At 52.5% G+C, this 16003-nt stretch overlaps 21 non-coding genes and 4 pseudogenes across 21 annotated transcripts; all 25 read left to right on the forward strand.

Moving 5' to 3' along the window:
* Positions 1-53: 53 nt before the first annotated feature.
* On the forward strand, positions 54-172 carry LOC138216578 (5S ribosomal RNA). The gene has a single exon (XR_011180290.1). It is a non-coding gene; the product is annotated as a 5S ribosomal RNA (ribosomal RNA).
* A 537-nt stretch (positions 173-709) lies between these two features.
* Positions 710-828, forward strand: LOC138216847 (5S ribosomal RNA). Its single transcript, XR_011180559.1, has one exon. It is a non-coding gene; the product is annotated as a 5S ribosomal RNA (ribosomal RNA).
* A 537-nt stretch (positions 829-1365) lies between these two features.
* LOC138244846 (5S ribosomal RNA) lies at positions 1366-1484 on the forward strand. Its single transcript, XR_011193461.1, has one exon. It is a non-coding gene; the product is annotated as a 5S ribosomal RNA (ribosomal RNA).
* A 537-nt stretch (positions 1485-2021) lies between these two features.
* Positions 2022-2140, forward strand: LOC138244055 (5S ribosomal RNA). Its single transcript, XR_011192669.1, has one exon. It is a non-coding gene; the product is annotated as a 5S ribosomal RNA (ribosomal RNA).
* Positions 2141-2677: 537 nt separating this feature from the next.
* Positions 2678-2796, forward strand: LOC138217300 (5S ribosomal RNA). The gene has a single exon (XR_011181012.1). It is a non-coding gene; the product is annotated as a 5S ribosomal RNA (ribosomal RNA).
* A 537-nt stretch (positions 2797-3333) lies between these two features.
* LOC138244980 (5S ribosomal RNA) lies at positions 3334-3452 on the forward strand. Its single transcript, XR_011193597.1, has one exon. It is a non-coding gene; the product is annotated as a 5S ribosomal RNA (ribosomal RNA).
* Positions 3453-3989: 537 nt separating this feature from the next.
* Positions 3990-4108, forward strand: LOC138217462 (5S ribosomal RNA). The gene has a single exon (XR_011181174.1). It is a non-coding gene; the product is annotated as a 5S ribosomal RNA (ribosomal RNA).
* Positions 4109-4645: 537 nt separating this feature from the next.
* Positions 4646-4764, forward strand: LOC138244056 (5S ribosomal RNA). The gene has a single exon (XR_011192670.1). It is a non-coding gene; the product is annotated as a 5S ribosomal RNA (ribosomal RNA).
* Positions 4765-5300: 536 nt separating this feature from the next.
* Positions 5301-5409, forward strand: LOC138218972 (5S ribosomal RNA; annotated as a pseudogene).
* Positions 5410-5946: 537 nt separating this feature from the next.
* On the forward strand, positions 5947-6065 carry LOC138216392 (5S ribosomal RNA). Its single transcript, XR_011180104.1, has one exon. It is a non-coding gene; the product is annotated as a 5S ribosomal RNA (ribosomal RNA).
* Positions 6066-6602: 537 nt separating this feature from the next.
* On the forward strand, positions 6603-6721 carry LOC138218826 (5S ribosomal RNA; annotated as a pseudogene).
* Positions 6722-7258: 537 nt separating this feature from the next.
* LOC138216304 (5S ribosomal RNA) lies at positions 7259-7377 on the forward strand. Its single transcript, XR_011180015.1, has one exon. It is a non-coding gene; the product is annotated as a 5S ribosomal RNA (ribosomal RNA).
* Positions 7378-7914: 537 nt separating this feature from the next.
* On the forward strand, positions 7915-8033 carry LOC138244057 (5S ribosomal RNA). The gene has a single exon (XR_011192671.1). It is a non-coding gene; the product is annotated as a 5S ribosomal RNA (ribosomal RNA).
* A 537-nt stretch (positions 8034-8570) lies between these two features.
* LOC138244574 (5S ribosomal RNA) lies at positions 8571-8689 on the forward strand. Its single transcript, XR_011193189.1, has one exon. It is a non-coding gene; the product is annotated as a 5S ribosomal RNA (ribosomal RNA).
* A 537-nt stretch (positions 8690-9226) lies between these two features.
* LOC138216166 (5S ribosomal RNA) lies at positions 9227-9345 on the forward strand. Its single transcript, XR_011179878.1, has one exon. It is a non-coding gene; the product is annotated as a 5S ribosomal RNA (ribosomal RNA).
* Positions 9346-9882: 537 nt separating this feature from the next.
* Positions 9883-10000, forward strand: LOC138217784 (5S ribosomal RNA; annotated as a pseudogene).
* A 537-nt stretch (positions 10001-10537) lies between these two features.
* Positions 10538-10656, forward strand: LOC138216523 (5S ribosomal RNA). The gene has a single exon (XR_011180235.1). It is a non-coding gene; the product is annotated as a 5S ribosomal RNA (ribosomal RNA).
* A 533-nt stretch (positions 10657-11189) lies between these two features.
* Positions 11190-11308, forward strand: LOC138244058 (5S ribosomal RNA). The gene has a single exon (XR_011192672.1). It is a non-coding gene; the product is annotated as a 5S ribosomal RNA (ribosomal RNA).
* A 537-nt stretch (positions 11309-11845) lies between these two features.
* On the forward strand, positions 11846-11964 carry LOC138244059 (5S ribosomal RNA). The gene has a single exon (XR_011192673.1). It is a non-coding gene; the product is annotated as a 5S ribosomal RNA (ribosomal RNA).
* A 537-nt stretch (positions 11965-12501) lies between these two features.
* LOC138244893 (5S ribosomal RNA) lies at positions 12502-12620 on the forward strand. Its single transcript, XR_011193508.1, has one exon. It is a non-coding gene; the product is annotated as a 5S ribosomal RNA (ribosomal RNA).
* Positions 12621-13157: 537 nt separating this feature from the next.
* Positions 13158-13275, forward strand: LOC138217785 (5S ribosomal RNA; annotated as a pseudogene).
* A 537-nt stretch (positions 13276-13812) lies between these two features.
* Positions 13813-13931, forward strand: LOC138245153 (5S ribosomal RNA). Its single transcript, XR_011193767.1, has one exon. It is a non-coding gene; the product is annotated as a 5S ribosomal RNA (ribosomal RNA).
* A 533-nt stretch (positions 13932-14464) lies between these two features.
* Positions 14465-14583, forward strand: LOC138244060 (5S ribosomal RNA). Its single transcript, XR_011192674.1, has one exon. It is a non-coding gene; the product is annotated as a 5S ribosomal RNA (ribosomal RNA).
* Positions 14584-15120: 537 nt separating this feature from the next.
* Positions 15121-15239, forward strand: LOC138244061 (5S ribosomal RNA). Its single transcript, XR_011192675.1, has one exon. It is a non-coding gene; the product is annotated as a 5S ribosomal RNA (ribosomal RNA).
* A 537-nt stretch (positions 15240-15776) lies between these two features.
* LOC138216596 (5S ribosomal RNA) lies at positions 15777-15895 on the forward strand. Its single transcript, XR_011180308.1, has one exon. It is a non-coding gene; the product is annotated as a 5S ribosomal RNA (ribosomal RNA).
* The last annotated feature ends 108 nt before the right edge of the window (positions 15896-16003 follow it).

Here is a 16003-nt window from a genome sequence, read left to right on the forward strand (position 1 = left end):
GAGGTGACGGAGCTGTCCTCTCAATAAGAAGGGTGCCAGCGAGCCCTGCTCTCGCTTACGGCCACACCCCCTTGAGCACACCTGATCTCGTCTGATCTCGGAAGCTAAACAGGGATGGGCCTGGTTAGTACTTGGATGGGAGACCGCCCGGGAATACCAGGTGCTGTAAGTGTTTAAGCGCAGGAGGCGCCCTATCCCCGCTCGCTCGCTCATTCCCCTGTTCACACGTGCAGTGCGGCTTGTCCGTCTGTTTATTTGTCAGCTTTGGCGAGACACGGGTGCTTGTGTATTAGCGTGAGCGTTTTTTATTCTGATCAGGAACAGTTTTACAAGTCCGCAAAGGATCGAGGAAAGGTTTATCGCCAGCTGAAAAGAGACACAGCGCATCAGCTGTGGAGACTTGTTCGGCTGGCGTTCGGAGAGTCGCGTTTTTCAGAATTGTATTGAGATCGTTTTCCACAGAGCTCAGATGTCAAAGCACAGCAGCAGCTCTCCACAGCGATCCTCTATAGCGCCCTTTCTCCCGCAGCTCCGTCCTCATTGGAAGGAAGCAAGAGTGAAAGGCTGAAGTGAAATAGAGCGGGGACGAAGGCAGTGAAGAGAGAGAACGTGGGAAGAAGAGAAAAACGCAAGGGAAAAAAAGCAGCGTCGTAAAAGAGGTGACAGAGCTGTCCTCTCAATAAGAAGGGTGCCAGCGAGCCTTGCTCTCGCTTACGGCCACACCCCCTTGAGCACGCCTGATCTTGTCTGATCTCGGAAGCTAAACAGGGATGGGCCTGGTTAGTACTTGGATGGGAGACCGCCTGGGAATACCAGGTGCTGTAAGCTTTTAAGCGCAGGAGGCGCCCTATCCCCGCTCGCTCGCTCATTCCCCTGTTCACACGTGCAGTGCGGCTTGTCCGTCTGTTTATTTGTCAGCTTTGGCGAGACACGGGTGCTTGTGTATTAGCGTGAGCGTTTTTTATTCTGATCAGGAACAGTTTTACAAGTCCGCAAAGGATCGAGGAAAGGTTTATCGCCAGCTGAAAAGAGACACAGCGCTTCGGCTGTGGAGACTTGTTCGGCTGGCGTTCGGAGAGTCGCGTTTTTCAGAATTGTATTGAGATCGTTTTCCACAGAGCTCAGATGTCAAAGCACAGCAGCAGCTCTCCACAGCGATCCTCTATAGCGCCCTTTCTCCCGCAGCTCCGTCCTCATTGGAAGGAAGCAAGAGTGAAAGGCTGAAGTGAAATAGAGCGGGGACGAAGGCAGTGAAGAGAGAGAACGTGGGAAGAAGAGAAAAACGCAAGGGAAAAAAAGCAGCGTCGTAAAAGAGGTGACGGAGCTGTCCTCTCAATAAGAAGGGTGCCAGCGAGCCTTGCTCTCGCTTACGGCCACACCCCCTTGAGCACGCCTGATCTCGTCTGATCTCGGAAGCTAAACAGGGATGGGCCTGGTTAGTACTTGGATGGGAGACCGCCTGGGAATCCCAGGTGCTGTAAGCTTTTAAGCGCAGGAGGCGCCCTATCCCCGCTCGCTCGCTCATTCCCCTGTTCACACGTGCAGTGCGGCTTGTCCGTCTGTTTATTTGTCAGCTTTGGCGAGACACGGGTGCTTGTGTATTAGCGTGAGCGTTTTTTATTCTGATCAGGAACAGTTTAACAAGTCCGCAAAGAATCGAGGGAAGGTTTATCGCCAGCTGAATAGAGACACAGCGCTTCGGCTGTGGAGACCTGTTCGGCTGGCGTTCGGAGAGTCGCGTTTTTCAGAATTGTATTGAGATCGTTTTCCACAGAGCTCAGATGTCAAAGCACAGCAGCAGCTCTCCACAGCGATCCTCTATAGCGCCCTTTCTCCCGCAGCTCCGTCCTCATTGGAAGGAAGCAAGAGTGAAAGGCTGAAGTGAAATAGAGCGGGGACGAAGGCAGTGAAGAGAGAGAACGTGGGAAGAAGAGAAAAACGCAAGGGAAAAAAAGCAGCGTCGTAAAAGAGGTGACGGAGCTGTCCTCTCAATAAGAAGGGTGCCAGCGAGCCTTGCTCTCGCTTACGGCCACACCCCCTTGAGCACGCCTGATCTCGTCTGATCTCGGAAGCTAAACAGGGATGGGCCTGGTTAGTACTTGGATGGGAGACCGCCTGGGAATACCAGGTGCTGTAAGCTTTTAAGCGCAGGAGGCGCCCTATCCCCGCTCGCTCGCTCATTCCCCTGTTCACACGTGCAGTGCGGCTTGTCCGTCTGTTTATTTGTCAGCTTTGGCGAGACACGGGTGCTTGTGTATTAGCGTGAGCGTTTTTTATTCTGATCAGGAACAGTTTAACAAGTCCGCAAAGAATCGAGGGAAGGTTTATCGCCAGCTGAATAGAGACACAGCGCTTCGGCTGTGGAGACTTGTTCGGCTGGCGTTCGGAGAGTCGCGTTTTTCAGAATTGTATTGAGATCGTTTTCCACAGAGCTCAGATGTCAAAGCACAGCAGCAGCTCTCCACAGCGATCCTCTATAGCGCCCTTTCTCCCGCAGCTCCGTCCTCATTGGAAGGAAGCAAGAGTGAAAGGCTGAAGTGAAATAGAGCGGGGACGAAGGCAGTGAAGAGAGAGAACGTGGGAAGAAGAGAAAAACGCAAGGGAAAAAAAGCAGCGTCGTAAAAGAGGTGACGGAGCTGTCCTCTCAATAAGAAGGGTGCCAGCGAGCCTTGCTCTCGCTTACGGCCACACCCCCTTGAGCACACCTGATCTCGTCTGATCTCGGAAGCTAAACAGGGATGGGCCTGGTTAGTACTTGGATGGGAGACCGCCTGGGAATACTAGGTGCTGCAAGCTTTTAAGCGCAGGAGGCGCCCTATCCCCGCTCGCTCGCTCATTCCCCTGTTCACACGTGCAGTGCGGCTTGTCCGTCTGTTTATTTGTCAGCTTTGGCGAGACACGGGTGCTTGTGTATTAGCGTGAGCGTTTTTTATTCTGATCAGGAACAGTTTTACAAGTCCGCAAAGGATCGAGGAAAGGTTTATCGCCAGCTGAAAACAGACACAGCGCTTCTGCTGTGGAGACTTGTTCGGCTGGCGTTCGGAGAGTCGCGTTTTTCAGAATTGTATTGAGATCGTTTTCCACAGAGCTCAGATGTCAAAGCACAGCAGCAGCTCTCCACAGCGATCCTCTATAGCGCCCTTTCTCCCGCAGCTCCGTCCTCATTGGAAGGAAGCAAGAGTGAAAGGCTGAAGTGAAATAGAGCGGGGACGAAGGCAGTGAAGAGAGAGAACGTGGGAAGAAGAGAAAAACGCAAGGGAAAAAAAGCAGCGTCGTAAAAGAGGTGACGGAGCTGTCCTCTCAATAAGAAGGGTGCCAGCGAGCCTTGCTCTCGCTTACGGCCACACCCCCTTGAGCACACCTGATCTCGTCTGATCTCGGAAGCTAAACAGGGATGGGCCTGGTTAGTACTTGGATGGAAGACCGCCTGGGAATACCAGGTGCTGTAAGCTTTTAAGCGCAGGAGGCGCCCTATCCCCGCTCGCTCGCTCATTCCCCTGTTCACACGTGCAGTGCGGCTTGTCCGTCTGTTTATTTGTCAGCTTTGGCGAGACAGGGGTGCTTGTGTATTAGCGTGAGCGTTTTTTATTCTGATCAGGAACAGTTTTACAAGTCCGCAAAGGATCGAGGAAAGGTTTATCGCCAGCTGAAAAGAGACACAGCGCTTCGGCAAAGGAGACTTGTTCGGCTGGCGTTCGGAGAGTCGCGTTTTTCAGAATTGTATTGAGATCGTTTTCCACAGAGCTCAGATGTCAAAGCACAGCAGCAGCTCTCCACAGCGATCCTCTATAGCGCCCTTTCTCCCGCAGCTCCGTCCTCATTGGAAGGAAGCAAGAGTGAAAGGCTGAAGTGAAATAGAGCGGGGACGAAGGCAGTGAAGAGAGAGAACGTGGGAAGAAGAGAAAAACGCAAGGGAAAAAAAGCAGCGTCGTAAAAGAGGTGACGGAGCTGTCCTCTCAATAAGAAGGGTGCCAGCGAGCCTTGCTCTCGCTTATGGCCACACCCCCTTCAGCACGCCTGATCTCGTCTGATCTCGGAAGCTAAACAGGGATGGGCCTGGTTAGTACTTGGATGGGAGACCGCCTGGGAATACCAGGTGCTGTAAGCTTTTAAGCGCAGGAGGCGCCCTATCCCCGCTCGCTCGCTCATTCCCCTGTTCACACGTGCAGTGCGGCTTGTCCGTCTGTTTATTTGTCAGCTTTGGCGAGACACGGGTGCTTGTGTATTAGCGTGCGCGTTTTTTATTCTGATCAGGAACAGTTTTACAAGTCCGCAAAGGATCGAGGAAAGGTTTATCGCCAGCTGAAAAGAGACACAGCGCTTCGGCTGTGGAGACTTGTTCGGCTGGCGTTCGGAGAGTCGCGTTTTTCAGAATTGTATTGAGATCGTTTTCCACAGAGCTCAGATGTCAAAGCACAGCAGCAGCTCTCCACAGCGATCCTCTATAGCGCCCTTTCTCCCGCAGCTCCGTCCTCATTGGAAGGAAGCAAAAGTGAAAGGCTGAAGTGAAATAGAGCGGGGACGAAGGCAGTGAAGAGAGAGAACGTGGGAAGAAGAGAAAAACGCAAGGGAAAAAATGCAGCGTCGTAAAAGAGGTGACAGAGCTGTCCTCTCAATAAGAAGGGTGCCAGCGAGCCTTGCTCTTGCTTACGGCCACACCCCCTTGAGCACGCCTGATCTCGTCTGATCTCGGAAGCTAAACAGGGATGGGCCTGGTTAGTACTTGGATGGGAGACCGCCTGGGAATACCAGGTGCTGTAAGCTTTTAAGCGCAGGAGGCGCCCTATCCCCGCTCCCTCGCTCATTCCCCTGTTCACACGTGCAGTGCGGCTTGTCCGTCTGTTTATTTCTCAGCTTTGGCGAGACACGGGTGCTTGTGTATTAGCGTGAGCGTTTTTTATTCTGATCAGGAACAGTTTTACAAGTCCGCAAAGGATCGAGGAAAGGTTTATCGCCAGCTGAAAAGAGACACAGCGCTTCGGCTGTGGAGACTTGTTCGGCTGGCGTTCGGAGAGTCGCGTTTTTCAGAATTGTATTGAGATCGTTTTCCACAGAGCTCAGATGTCAAAGCACAGCAGCAGCTCTCCACAGCGATCCTCTATAGCGCCCTTTCTCCCGCAGCTCCGTCCTCATTGGAAGGAAGCAAGAGTGAAAGGCTGAAGTGAAATAGAGCGGGGACGAAGGCAGTGAAGAGAGAGAACGTGGAAAGAAGAGAAAAACGCAAGGGAAAAAAGCAGCGTCGTAAAAGAGGTGACGGAGCTGTCCTCTCAATAAGAAGGGTGCCAGCGAGCCTTGCTCTCGCTTGCGGCCACACCCCCTTGAGCACGCCTGATCTCGGAAGCTAAACAGGGATGGGCCTGGTTAGTACTTGGATGGGAGACCGCCTGGGAATACCAGGTGCTGTAAGCTTTTAAGCGCAGGAGGCGCCCTATTCCCGCTCGCTGGCTCATTCCCCTGTTCACACGTGCAGTGCGGCTTGTCCGTCTGTTTATTTGTCAGCTTTGGCGAGACACGGGTGCTTGTGTATTAGCGTGAGCGTTTTTTATTCTGATCAGGAACAGTTTAACAAGTCCGCAAAGGATCGAGGAAAGGTTTATCGCCAGCTGAAAAGAGACACAGCGCTTTGGCTGTGGAGACTTGTTCGGCTGGCGTTCGGAGAGTTGCGTTTTTCAGAATTGTATTGAGATCGTTTTCCACAGAGCTCAGATGTCAAAGCACAGCAGCAGCTCTCCACAGCGATCCTCTATAGCGCCCTATCTCCCGCAGCTCCGTCCTCATTGGAAGGAAGCAAGAGTGAAAGGCTGAAGTGATATAGAGCGGGGACTAAGGCAGTGAAGAGAGAGAACGTGGGAAGAAGAGAAAAACGCAAGGGAAAAAAAGCAGCGTCATAAAAGAGGTGACGGAGCTGTCCTCTCAATAAGAAGGGTGCCAGCGAGCCTTGCTCTCGTTTATGGCCACACCCCCTTGAGCACGCCTGATCTCGTCTGATCTCGGAAGCTAAACAGGGATGGGCCTGGTTAGTACTTGGATGGGAGACCGCCTGGGAATACCAGGTGCTGTAAGCTTTTAAGCGCAGGAGGCGCCCTATCCCTGCTCTCTCGCTCATTCCCCTGTTCACACGTGCAGTGCGGCTTGTCCGTCTGTTTATTTGTCAGCTTTGGCGAGACACGGGTGCTTGTGTATTAGCGTGAGCGTTTTTTATTCTGATCATGAACAGTTTAACAAGTCCGCAAAGGATCGACGAAAGGTTTATCGCCAGCTGAAAAGAGACACAGCGCTTCGGCTGTGGAGACTTGTTCGGCTGGCGTTCGGAGAGTCGCGTTTTTCAGAATTGTATTGAGATCGTTTTCCACAGAGCTCAGATGTCAAAGCACAGCAGCAGCTCTCCACAGCGATCCTCTATAGCGCCCTTTCTCCCGCAGCTCCGTCCTCATTGGAAGGAAGCAAGAGTGAAAGGCTGAAGTGAAACAGAGCGGGGACGAAGGCAGTGAAGAGAGAGAATGTGGGAAGAAGAGAAAAACGCAAGGGATGAAAAGCAGCGTCGTAAAAGAGGTGACGGAGCTGTCCTCTCAATAAGAAGTGTGCCAGCGAGCCTTGCTCTCGCTTATGGCCACACCCCCTTGAGCACGCCTGATCTCGTCTGATCTTGGAATCTAAACAGGGATGGGCCTGGTTAGTAATTGGATGGGAGACCGCCTGGGAATACCAGGTGCTGTAAGCTTTTAAGCGCAGGAGGCGCCCTATCCCCGCTCGCTCGCTCATTCCCCTGTTCACACGTGCAGTGCGGCTTGTCCGTCTGTTTATTTGTCAGCTTTGGCGAGACACGGGTGCTTGTGTATTAGCGTGAGCGTTTTTTATTCTGATCAGGAACAGTTTTACAAGTCCGCAAAGGATCGAGGAAAGGTTTATCGCCAGCTGAAAAGAGACACAGCGCTTCGGCTGTGGAGACTTGTTCGGCTGGCGTTCGGAGAGTCGCGTTTTTCAGAATTGTATTGAGATCGTTTTCCACAGAGCTCAGATGTCAAAGCACAGCAGCAGCTCTCCACAGCGATCCTCTATAGCGCCCTTTCTCCCGCAGCTCCGTCCTCATTGGAAGGAAGCAAGAGTGAAAGGCTGAAGTGAAATAGAGTGTTGACGAAGGCAGTGAAGAGAGAGAACGTGGGAAGAAGAGAAAAACGCAAGGGAAAAAAAGTAGCGTTGTAAAAGAGGTGACGGAGCTGTCCTCTCAATAAGAAGGGTGCCAGCGAACCTTGCTCTCGCTTACGGCCACACCCCCTTGAGCACGCCTGATCTCGTCTGATCTCGGACGCTAAACAGGGATGGGCCTGGTTAGTACTTGGATGGGAGACCGCCTGGGAATACCAGGTGCTGTAAGCTTTTAAGCGCAGGAGGCGCCCTATCCCCGCTCGCTCGCTCATTCCCCTGTTCACACGTGCAGTGCGGCTTGTCCGTCTGTTTATTTGTCAGCTTTGGCGAGACACGGGTGCTTGTGTATTAGCGTGAGCGTTTTTTATTCTGATCAGGAACAGTTTTACAAGTCCGCAAAGGATCGAAGAAAGGTTTATCGCCAGCTGAAAAGAGACACAGCGCTTCGGCTGTGGAGACTTGTTCAGCTGGCGTTCGGAGAGTCGCGTTTTTCAGAATTGTATTGAGATCGTTTTCCACAGAGCTCAGATGTCAAAGCACAGCAGCAGCTCTCCACAGCGATCCTCTATAGCGCCCTTTCTCCCGCAGCTCCGTCCTCATTGGAAGGAAGCAAGAGTGAAAGGCTGAAGTGAAATAGAGCGGGGACGAAGGCAGTGAAGAGAGAGAACGTGGGAAGAAGAGAAAAACGCAAGGGAAAAAAAGCAGCGTCGTAAAAGAGGTGACGGAGCTGTCCTCTCAATAAGAAGGGTGCCAGCGAGCCTTGCTCTCGCTTACGGCCACACCCCCTTGAGCACGCCTGATCTCGTCTGATCTCGGAAGCTAAACAGGGATGGGCCTGGTTAGTACTTGGATGGGAGACCGCCTGGGAATACCAGGTGCTGTAAGCTTTTAAGCGCAGGAGGCGCCCTATCCCCGCTCGCTCGCTCATTCCCCTGTTCACACGTGCAGTGCGGCTTGTCCGTCTGTTTATTTGTCAGCTTTGGCGAGACACGGGTGCTTGTGTATTAGCGTGAGCGTTTTTTATTCTGATCAGGAACAGTTTTACAAGTCCGCAAAGGATCGAGGAAAGGTTTATCGCCAGCTGAAAAGAGACACAGCGCTTCGGCTGTGGAGACTTGTTCGGCTGGCGTTCGGAGAGTCGCGTTTTTCAGAATTGTATTGAGATCGTTTTCCACAGAGCTCAGATGTCAAAGCACAGCAGCAGCTCTCCACAGCGATCCTCTATAGCGCCCTTTCTCCCGCAGCTCCGTCCTCTTTGGAAGGAAGCAAGAGTGAAAGGCTGAAGTGAAATAGAGCGGGGACGAAGGCAGTGAAGAGAGAGAACGTGGGAAGAAGAGAAAAACGCAAGGGAAAAAAAGCAGCGTCGTAAAAGAGGTGACGGAGCTGTCCTCTCAATAAGAAGGGTGCCAGCGAGCCTTGCTCTCGCTTACGGCCACACCACCTTGAGCACGCCTGATCTCGTCTGATCTCGGAAGCTAAACAGGGATGGGCCTGGTTAGTACTTGGATGGGAGACCGCCTGGGAATACCAGGTGCTGTAAGCTTTTAAGCGCAGGTGGCGCCCTATCCCCGCTCGCTCGCTCATTCCCCTGTTCACACGTGCAGTGCGGCTTGTCCGTCTCTTTATTTGTCAGCTTTGGCGAGACACGGGTGCTTGTGTATTAGCGTGAGCGTTTTTTATTCTGATCAGGAACAGTTTTACAAGTCCGCAAAGGATCGAGGAAAGGTTTATCGCCAGCTGAAAAGAGACACAGCGCTTCGGCTGTGGAGACTTGTTCGGCTGGCGTTCGGAGAGTCGCGTTTTTCAGAATTGTATTGAGATCGTTTTCCACAGAGCTCAGATGTCAAAGCACAGCAGCAGCTCTCCACAGCGATCCTCTATAGCGCCCTATCTCCCGCAGCTCCGTCCTCATTGGAAGGAAGCAAGAGTGAAAGGCTGAAGTGAAATAGAGCGGGGACGAAGGCAGTGAAGAGAGAGAACGTGGGAAGAAGAGAAAAACGCAAGGGAAAAAGAGCAGCGTCGTAAAAGAGGTGACGGAGCTGTCCTCTCAATAAGAAGGGTGCCAGCGAGCCTTGCTCTCTCTTACGGCCACACCCCCTTGAGCACGCCTGATCTCGTCTGATCTCGGAAGCTAAACAGGGATGGGCCTGGTTAGTACTTGGATGGGAGACCGCCTGGGAATACCAGGTGCTGTAAGCTTTTAAGCGCAGGAGGCGCCCTATCCCCGCTCGCTCGCTCATTCCCCTGTTCACACGTGCAGTGCGGCTTGTCCGTCTGTTTATTTGTCAGCTTTGGCGAGACACGGGTGCTTGTGTATTAGCGTGAGCGTTTTTTATTCTGATCAGGAACAGTTTTAAAAGTCCGCAAAGGATCGAGGAAAGGTTTATCGCCAGCTGAAAAGAGACACAGCGCTTCGGCTGTGGAGACTTGTTCGGCTGGCGTTCGGAGAGTCGCGTTTTTCAGAATTGTATTGAGATCGTTTTCCATAGAGCTCAGATGTCAAAGCACAGCAGCAGCTCTCCACAGCGATCCTCTATAGCGCCCTTTCTCCCGCAGCTCCGTCCTCATTGGAAGGAAGCAAGAGTGAAAGGCTGAAGTGAAATAGAGCGGGGAAGAAGGCAGTGAAGAGAGAGAACGTGGGAAGAAGAGAAAAACGCAAGGGAAAAAAAGCAGCGTCGTAAAAGAGGTGACGGAGCTGTCCTCTCAATAAGAAGGGTGCCAGCGAGCTTTGCTCTCGCTTACGGCCACACCCCCTTGAGCACACCTGATCTCTCTGATCTCGGAAGCTAAACAGGGATGGGCCTGGTTAGTACTTGGATGGGAGACCGCCTGGGAATACCAGGTGCTGTAAGCTTTTAAGCGCAGGAGGCGCCCTATCCCCGCTCGCTCGCTCATTCCCCTGTTCACACGTGCAGTGCGGCTTGTCCGTCTGTTTATTTGTCAGCTTTGGCGAGACACGGGTGCTTGTGTATTAGCGTGAGCGTTTTTTATTCTGATCAGGAACAGTTTTACAAGTCCGCAAAGGATCGAAGAAAGGTTTATCGCCAGCTGAAAAGAGACACAGCGCTTCGGCTGTGGAGACTTGTTTGGCTGGCGTTCGGAGAGTCGCGTTTTTCAGAATTGTATTGAGATCGTTTTCCACAGAACTCAGATGTCAAAGCACAGCAGCAGCTCTCCACAGCGATCCTCTATAGCGCCCTTTCTCCCGCAGCTCCGTCCTCATTGGAAGGAAGCAAGAGTGAAAGGCTGAAGTGAAATAGAGCGGGGACGAAGGCAGTGAAGAGAGAGAACGTGGGAAGAAGAGAAAAACGCAAGGGAAAAAAAGCAGCGTCGTAAAAGAGGTGACGGAGCTGTCCTCTCAATAAGAAGGGTGCCAGCGAGCCTTGCTCTCGCTTATGGCCACACCCCCTTGAGCACGCCTGATCTCGTCTGATCTCGGAAGCTAAACAGGGATGGGCCTGGTTAGTACTTGGATGGGAGACCGCCTGGGAATGCCAGGTGCTGTAAGCTTTTAAGCGCAGGAGGCGCCCTATCCCCGCTCGCTCGCTCATTCCCCTGTTCACACGTGCAGTGCGGCTTGTCCGTCTATTTGTCAGCTTTGGTGAGACACGGGTGCTTGTGTATTAGCGTGAGCGTTTTTTATTCTGATCAGGAACAGTTTTACAAGTCCGCAAAGGATCGAGGAAAGGTTTATCGCCAGCTGAAAAGAGACACAGCGCTTAGGCTGTGGAGACTTGTTCGGCTGGCGTTCGGAGAGTCGCGTTTTTCAGAATTGTATTGAGATCGTTTTCCACAGAGCTCGGATGTCAAAGCACAGCAGCAGCTCTCCACAGCGATCCTCTATAGCGCCCTTTCTCCCGCAGCTCCGTCCTCATTGGAAGGAAGCAAGAGTGAAAGGCTGAAGTGAAATAGAGCGGGGACGAAGGCAGTGAAGAGAGAGAACGTGGGAAGAAGAGAAAAACGCAAGGGAAAAAAAGCAGCGTCGTAAAAGAGGTGACGGAGCTGTCCTCTCAATAAGAGGGGTGCCAGCGAGCCTTGCTCTCGCTTACGGCCACACCCCCTTGAGCACGCCTGATCTCGTCTGATCTCGGAAGCTAAACAGGGATGGGCCTGGTTAGTACTTGGATGGGAGACCGCCTGGGAATACCAGGTGCTGTAAGCTTTTAAGCGCAGGAGGCGCCCTATCCCCGCTCGCTCGCTCATTCCCCTGTTCACACGTGCAGTGCGGCTTGTCCGTCTGTTTATTTGACAGCTTTGGCGAGACACGGGTGCTTGTGTATTAGCGTGAGCGTTTTTTATTCTGATCAGGAACAGTTTTACAAGTCCGCAAAGGATCGAGGAAAGGTTTATCGCCAGCTGAAAAGAGACACAGCGCTTCGGCTGTGGAGACTTGTTCGGCTGGCGTTCGGAGAGTCGCGTTTTTCAGAATTGTATTGAGATCGTTTTCCACAGAGCTCAGATGTCAAAGCACAGCAGCAGCTCTCCACAGCGATCCTCTATAGCGCCCTTTCTCCCGCAGCTCCGTCCTCATTGGAAGGAAGCAAAAGTGAAAGGCTGAAGTGAAATAGAGCGGGGACGAAGGCAGTGAAGAGAGAGAACGTGGGAAGAAGAGAAAAACGCAAGGGAAAAAATGCAGCGTCGTAAAAGAGGTGACAGAGCTGTCCTCTCAATAAGAAGGGTGCCAGCGAGCCTTGCTCTTGCTTACGGCCACACCCCCTTGAGCACGCCTGATCTCGTCTGATCTCGGAAGCTAAACAGGGATGGGCCTGGTTAGTACTTGGATGGGAGACCGCCTGGGAATACCAGGTGCTGTAAGCTTTTAAGCGCAGGAGGCGCCCTATCCCCGCTCCCTCGCTCATTCCCCTGTTCACACGTGCAGTGCGGCTTGTCCGTCTGTTTATTTGTCAGCTTTGGCGAGACGCGGGTGCTTGTGTATTAGCGTGAGCGTTTTTTATTCTGATCAGGAACAGTTTTACAAGTCCGCAAAAGATCGAAGAAAGGTTTATCGCCAGCTGAAAAGAGACACAGCGCTTCGGCTGTGGAGACTTGTTCGGCTGGCGTTCGGAGAGTCGCGTTTTTCAGAATTGTATTGAGATCGTTTTCCACAGAGCTCAGATGTCAAAGCACAGCAGCAGCTCTCCACAGCGATCCTCTATAGCGCCCTTTCTCCCGCAGCTCCGTCCTCATTGGAAGGAAGCAAGAGTGAAAGGCTGAAGTGAAATAGAGCGGGGACGAAGGCAGTGAAGAGAGAGAACGTGGGAAGAAGAGAAAAACGCAAGGGAAAAAAAGCAGCGTCATAAAAGAGGTGACGGAGCTGTCCTCTCAATAAGAAGGGTGCCAGCGAGCCTTGCTCTCGCTTACGGCCACACCCCCTTGAGCACACCTGATCTTGTCTGAACTCGGAAGCTAAACAGGGATGGGCCTGGTTAGTACTTGGATGGGAGACCGCCTGGGAATACCAGGTGCTGTAAGCTTTTAAGCGCAGGAGGCGCCCTATCCCCGCTCGCTCGCTCATTCCCCTGATCACACGTGCAGTGCGGCTTGTCCGTCTGTTTATTTGTCAGCTTTGGCGAGACACGGGTGCTTGTGTATTAGCGTGAGCGTTTTTTATTCTGATCAGGTACAGTTTTACAAGTCCGCAAAGGATCGAAGAAAGGTTTATCGCCAGCTGAAAAGAGACACAGCGCTTCGGCTGTGGAGACTTGTTCGGCTGGCGTTCGGAGAGTCGCGTTTTTCAGAATTGTATTGAGATCGTTTTCCACAGAGCTCAGATGTCAAAGCACAGCAGCAGCTCTCCACAGCGATCCTCTATAGCGCCCTATCTCCCGCAGCTCCGTCCTCATTGGAAGGAAGCAAGAGTGAAAGGCTGAAGTGAAATAGAGCGGGGAAGAAGGCAGTGAAGAGAGAGAACGTGGGAAGAAGAGAAAAACGCAAGGGAAAAAAAGCAGCGTCGTAAAAGAGGTGACGGAGCTGTCCTCTCAATAAGAAGGGTGCCAGCGAGCTTTGCTCTCGCTTACGGCCACACCCCCTTGAGCACACCTGATCTCTCTGATCTCGGAAGCTAAACAGGGATGGGCCTGGTTAGTACTTGGATGGGAGACCGCCTGGGAATACCAGGTGCTGTAAGCTTTTAAGCGCAGGAGGCGCCCTATCCCCGCTCGCTCGCTCATTCCCCTGTTCACACGTGAAGTGCGGCTTGTCCGTCTGTTTATTTGTCAGCTTTGGCGAGACACGGGTGCTTGTGTATTAGCGTGAGCGTTTTTTATTCTGATCAGGAACAGTTTTACAAGTCCGCAAAGGATCGAAGAAAGGTTTATCGCCAGCTGAAAAGAGACACAGCGCTTCGGATGTGGAGACTTGTTTGGCTGGCGTTCGGAGAGTCGCGTTTTTCAGAATTGTATTGAGATCGTTTTCCACAGAACTCAGATGTCAAAGCACAGCAGCAGCTCTCCACAGCGATCCTCTATAGCGCCCTTTCTCCCGCAGCTCCGTCCTCATTGGAAGGAAGCAAGAGTGAAAGGCTGAAGTGAAATAGAGCGGGGACGAAGGCAGTGAAGAGAGAGAACGTGGGAAGAAGAGAAAAACGCAAGGGAAAAAAAGCAGCGTCGTAAAAGAGGTGACGGAGCTGTCCTCTCAATAAGAAGGGTGCCAGCGAGCCTTACTCTCGCTTATGGCCACACCCCCTTGAGCACGCCTGATCTCGTCTGATCTCGGAAGCTAAACAGGGATGGGCCTGGTTAGTACTTGGATGGGAGACCGCCTGGGAATACCAGGTGCTGTAAGCTTTTAAGCGCAGGAGGCGCCCTATCCCCGCTCGCTCGCTCATTCCCCTGTTCACACGTGCAGTGCGGCTTGTCCGTCTATTTGTCAGCTTTGGTGAGACACGGGTGCTTGTGTATTAGCGTGAGCGTTTTTTATTCTGATCAGGAACAGTTTTACAAGTCCGCAAAGGATCGAGGAAAGGTTTATCGCCAGCTGAAAAGAGACACAGCGCTTAGGCTGTGGAGACTTGTTCGGCTGGCGTTCGGAGAGTCGCGTTTTTCAGAATTGTATTGAGATCGTTTTCCACAGAGCTCAGATGTCAAAGCACAGCAGCAGCTCTCCACAGCGATCCTCTATAGCGCCCTTTCTCCCGCAGCTCCGTCCTCATTGGAAGGAAGCAAGAGTGAAAGGCTGAAGTGAAATAGAGCGGGGACGAAGGCATTGAAGAGAGAGAACGTGGGAAGAAGAGAAAAACGCAAGGGAAAAAAAGCAGCGTCGTAAAAGAGGTGACGGAGCTGTCCTCTCAATAAGAGGGGTGCCAGCGAGCCTTGCTCTCGCTTACGGCCACACCCCCTTGAGCACGCCTGATCTCGTCTGATCTCGGAAGCTAAACAGGGATGGGCCTGGTTAGTACTTGGATGGGAGACCGCCTGGGAATACCAGGTGCTGTAAGCTTTTAAGCGCAGGAGGCGCCCTATCCCCGCTCGCTCGCTCATTCCCCTGTTCACACGTGCAGTGCGGCTTGTCCGTCTGTTTATTTGACAGCTTTGGCGAGACACGGGTGCTTGTGTATTAGCGTGAGCGTTTTTTATTCTGATCAGGAACAGTTTTACAAGTCCGCAAAGGATCGAGGAAAGGTTTATCGCCAGCTGAAAAGAGACACAGCGCTTCGGCTGTGGAGACTTGTTCGGCTGGCGTTCGGAGAGTCGCGTTTTTCAGAATTGTATTGAGATCGTTTTCCACAGAGCTCAGATGTCAAAGCACAGCAGCAGCTCTCCACAGCGATCCTCTATAGCGCCCTTTCTCCCGCAGCTCCGTCCTCATTGGAAGGAAGCAAAAGTGAAAGGCTGAAGTGAAATAGAGCGGGGACGAAGGCAGTGAAGAGAGAGAACGTGGGAAGAAGAGAAAAACGCAAGGGAAAAAATGCAGCGTCGTAAAAGAGGTGACAGAGCTGTCCTCTCAATAAGAAGGGTGCCAGCGAGCCTTGCTCTTGCTTACGGCCACACCCCCTTGAGCACGCCTGATCTCGTCTGATCTCGGAAGCTAAACAGGGATGGGCCTGGTTAGTACTTGGATGGGAGACCGCCTGGGAATACCAGGTGCTGTAAGCTTTTAAGCGCAGGAGGCGCCCTATCCCCGCTCCCTCGCTCATTCCCCTGTTCACACGTGCAGTGCGGCTTGTCCGTCTGTTTATTTGTCAGCTTTGGCGAGACGCGGGTGCTTGTGTATTAGCGTGAGCGTTTTTTATTCTGATCAGGAACAGTTTTACAAGTCCGCAAAGGATCGAGGAAAGGTTTATCGCCAGCTGAAAAGAGACACAGCGCTTAGGCTGTGGAGACTTGTTCGGCTGGCGTTCGGAGAGTCGCGTTTTTCAGAATTGTATTGAGATCGTTTTCCACAGAGCTCAGATGTCAAAGCACAGCAGCAGCTCTCCACAGCGATCCTCTATAGCGCCCTTTCTCCCGCAGCTCCGTCCTCATTGGAAGGAAGCAAGAGTGAAAGGCTGAAGTGAAATAGAGCGGGGACGAAGGCAGTGAAGAGAGAGAACGTGGGAAGAAGAGAAAAACGCAAGGGAAAAAAAGCAGCGTCGTAAAAGAGGTGACGGAGCTGTCCTCTCAATAAGAAGGGTGCCAGCGAGCCTTGCTCTAGCTTACGGCCACACCCCCTTGAGCACGCCTGATCTCATCTGATCTCGGAAGCTAAACAGGGATGGGCCTGGTTAGTACTTGGATGGGAGACCGCCTGGGAATACCAGGTGCTGTAAGCTTTTAAGCGCAGGAGGCGCCCTATCCCCGCTCGCTCGCTCATTCCCCTGTTCACACGTGCAGTGCGGCTTGTCCGTCTGTTTATTTGTCAGCTTTGGCGAGACACGGGT

This window comes from Lepisosteus oculatus, chromosome 14, assembly GCF_040954835.1.
Source record: "Lepisosteus oculatus isolate fLepOcu1 chromosome 14, fLepOcu1.hap2, whole genome shotgun sequence".
Lineage (NCBI taxonomy): Eukaryota > Metazoa > Chordata > Actinopteri > Semionotiformes > Lepisosteidae > Lepisosteus > Lepisosteus oculatus.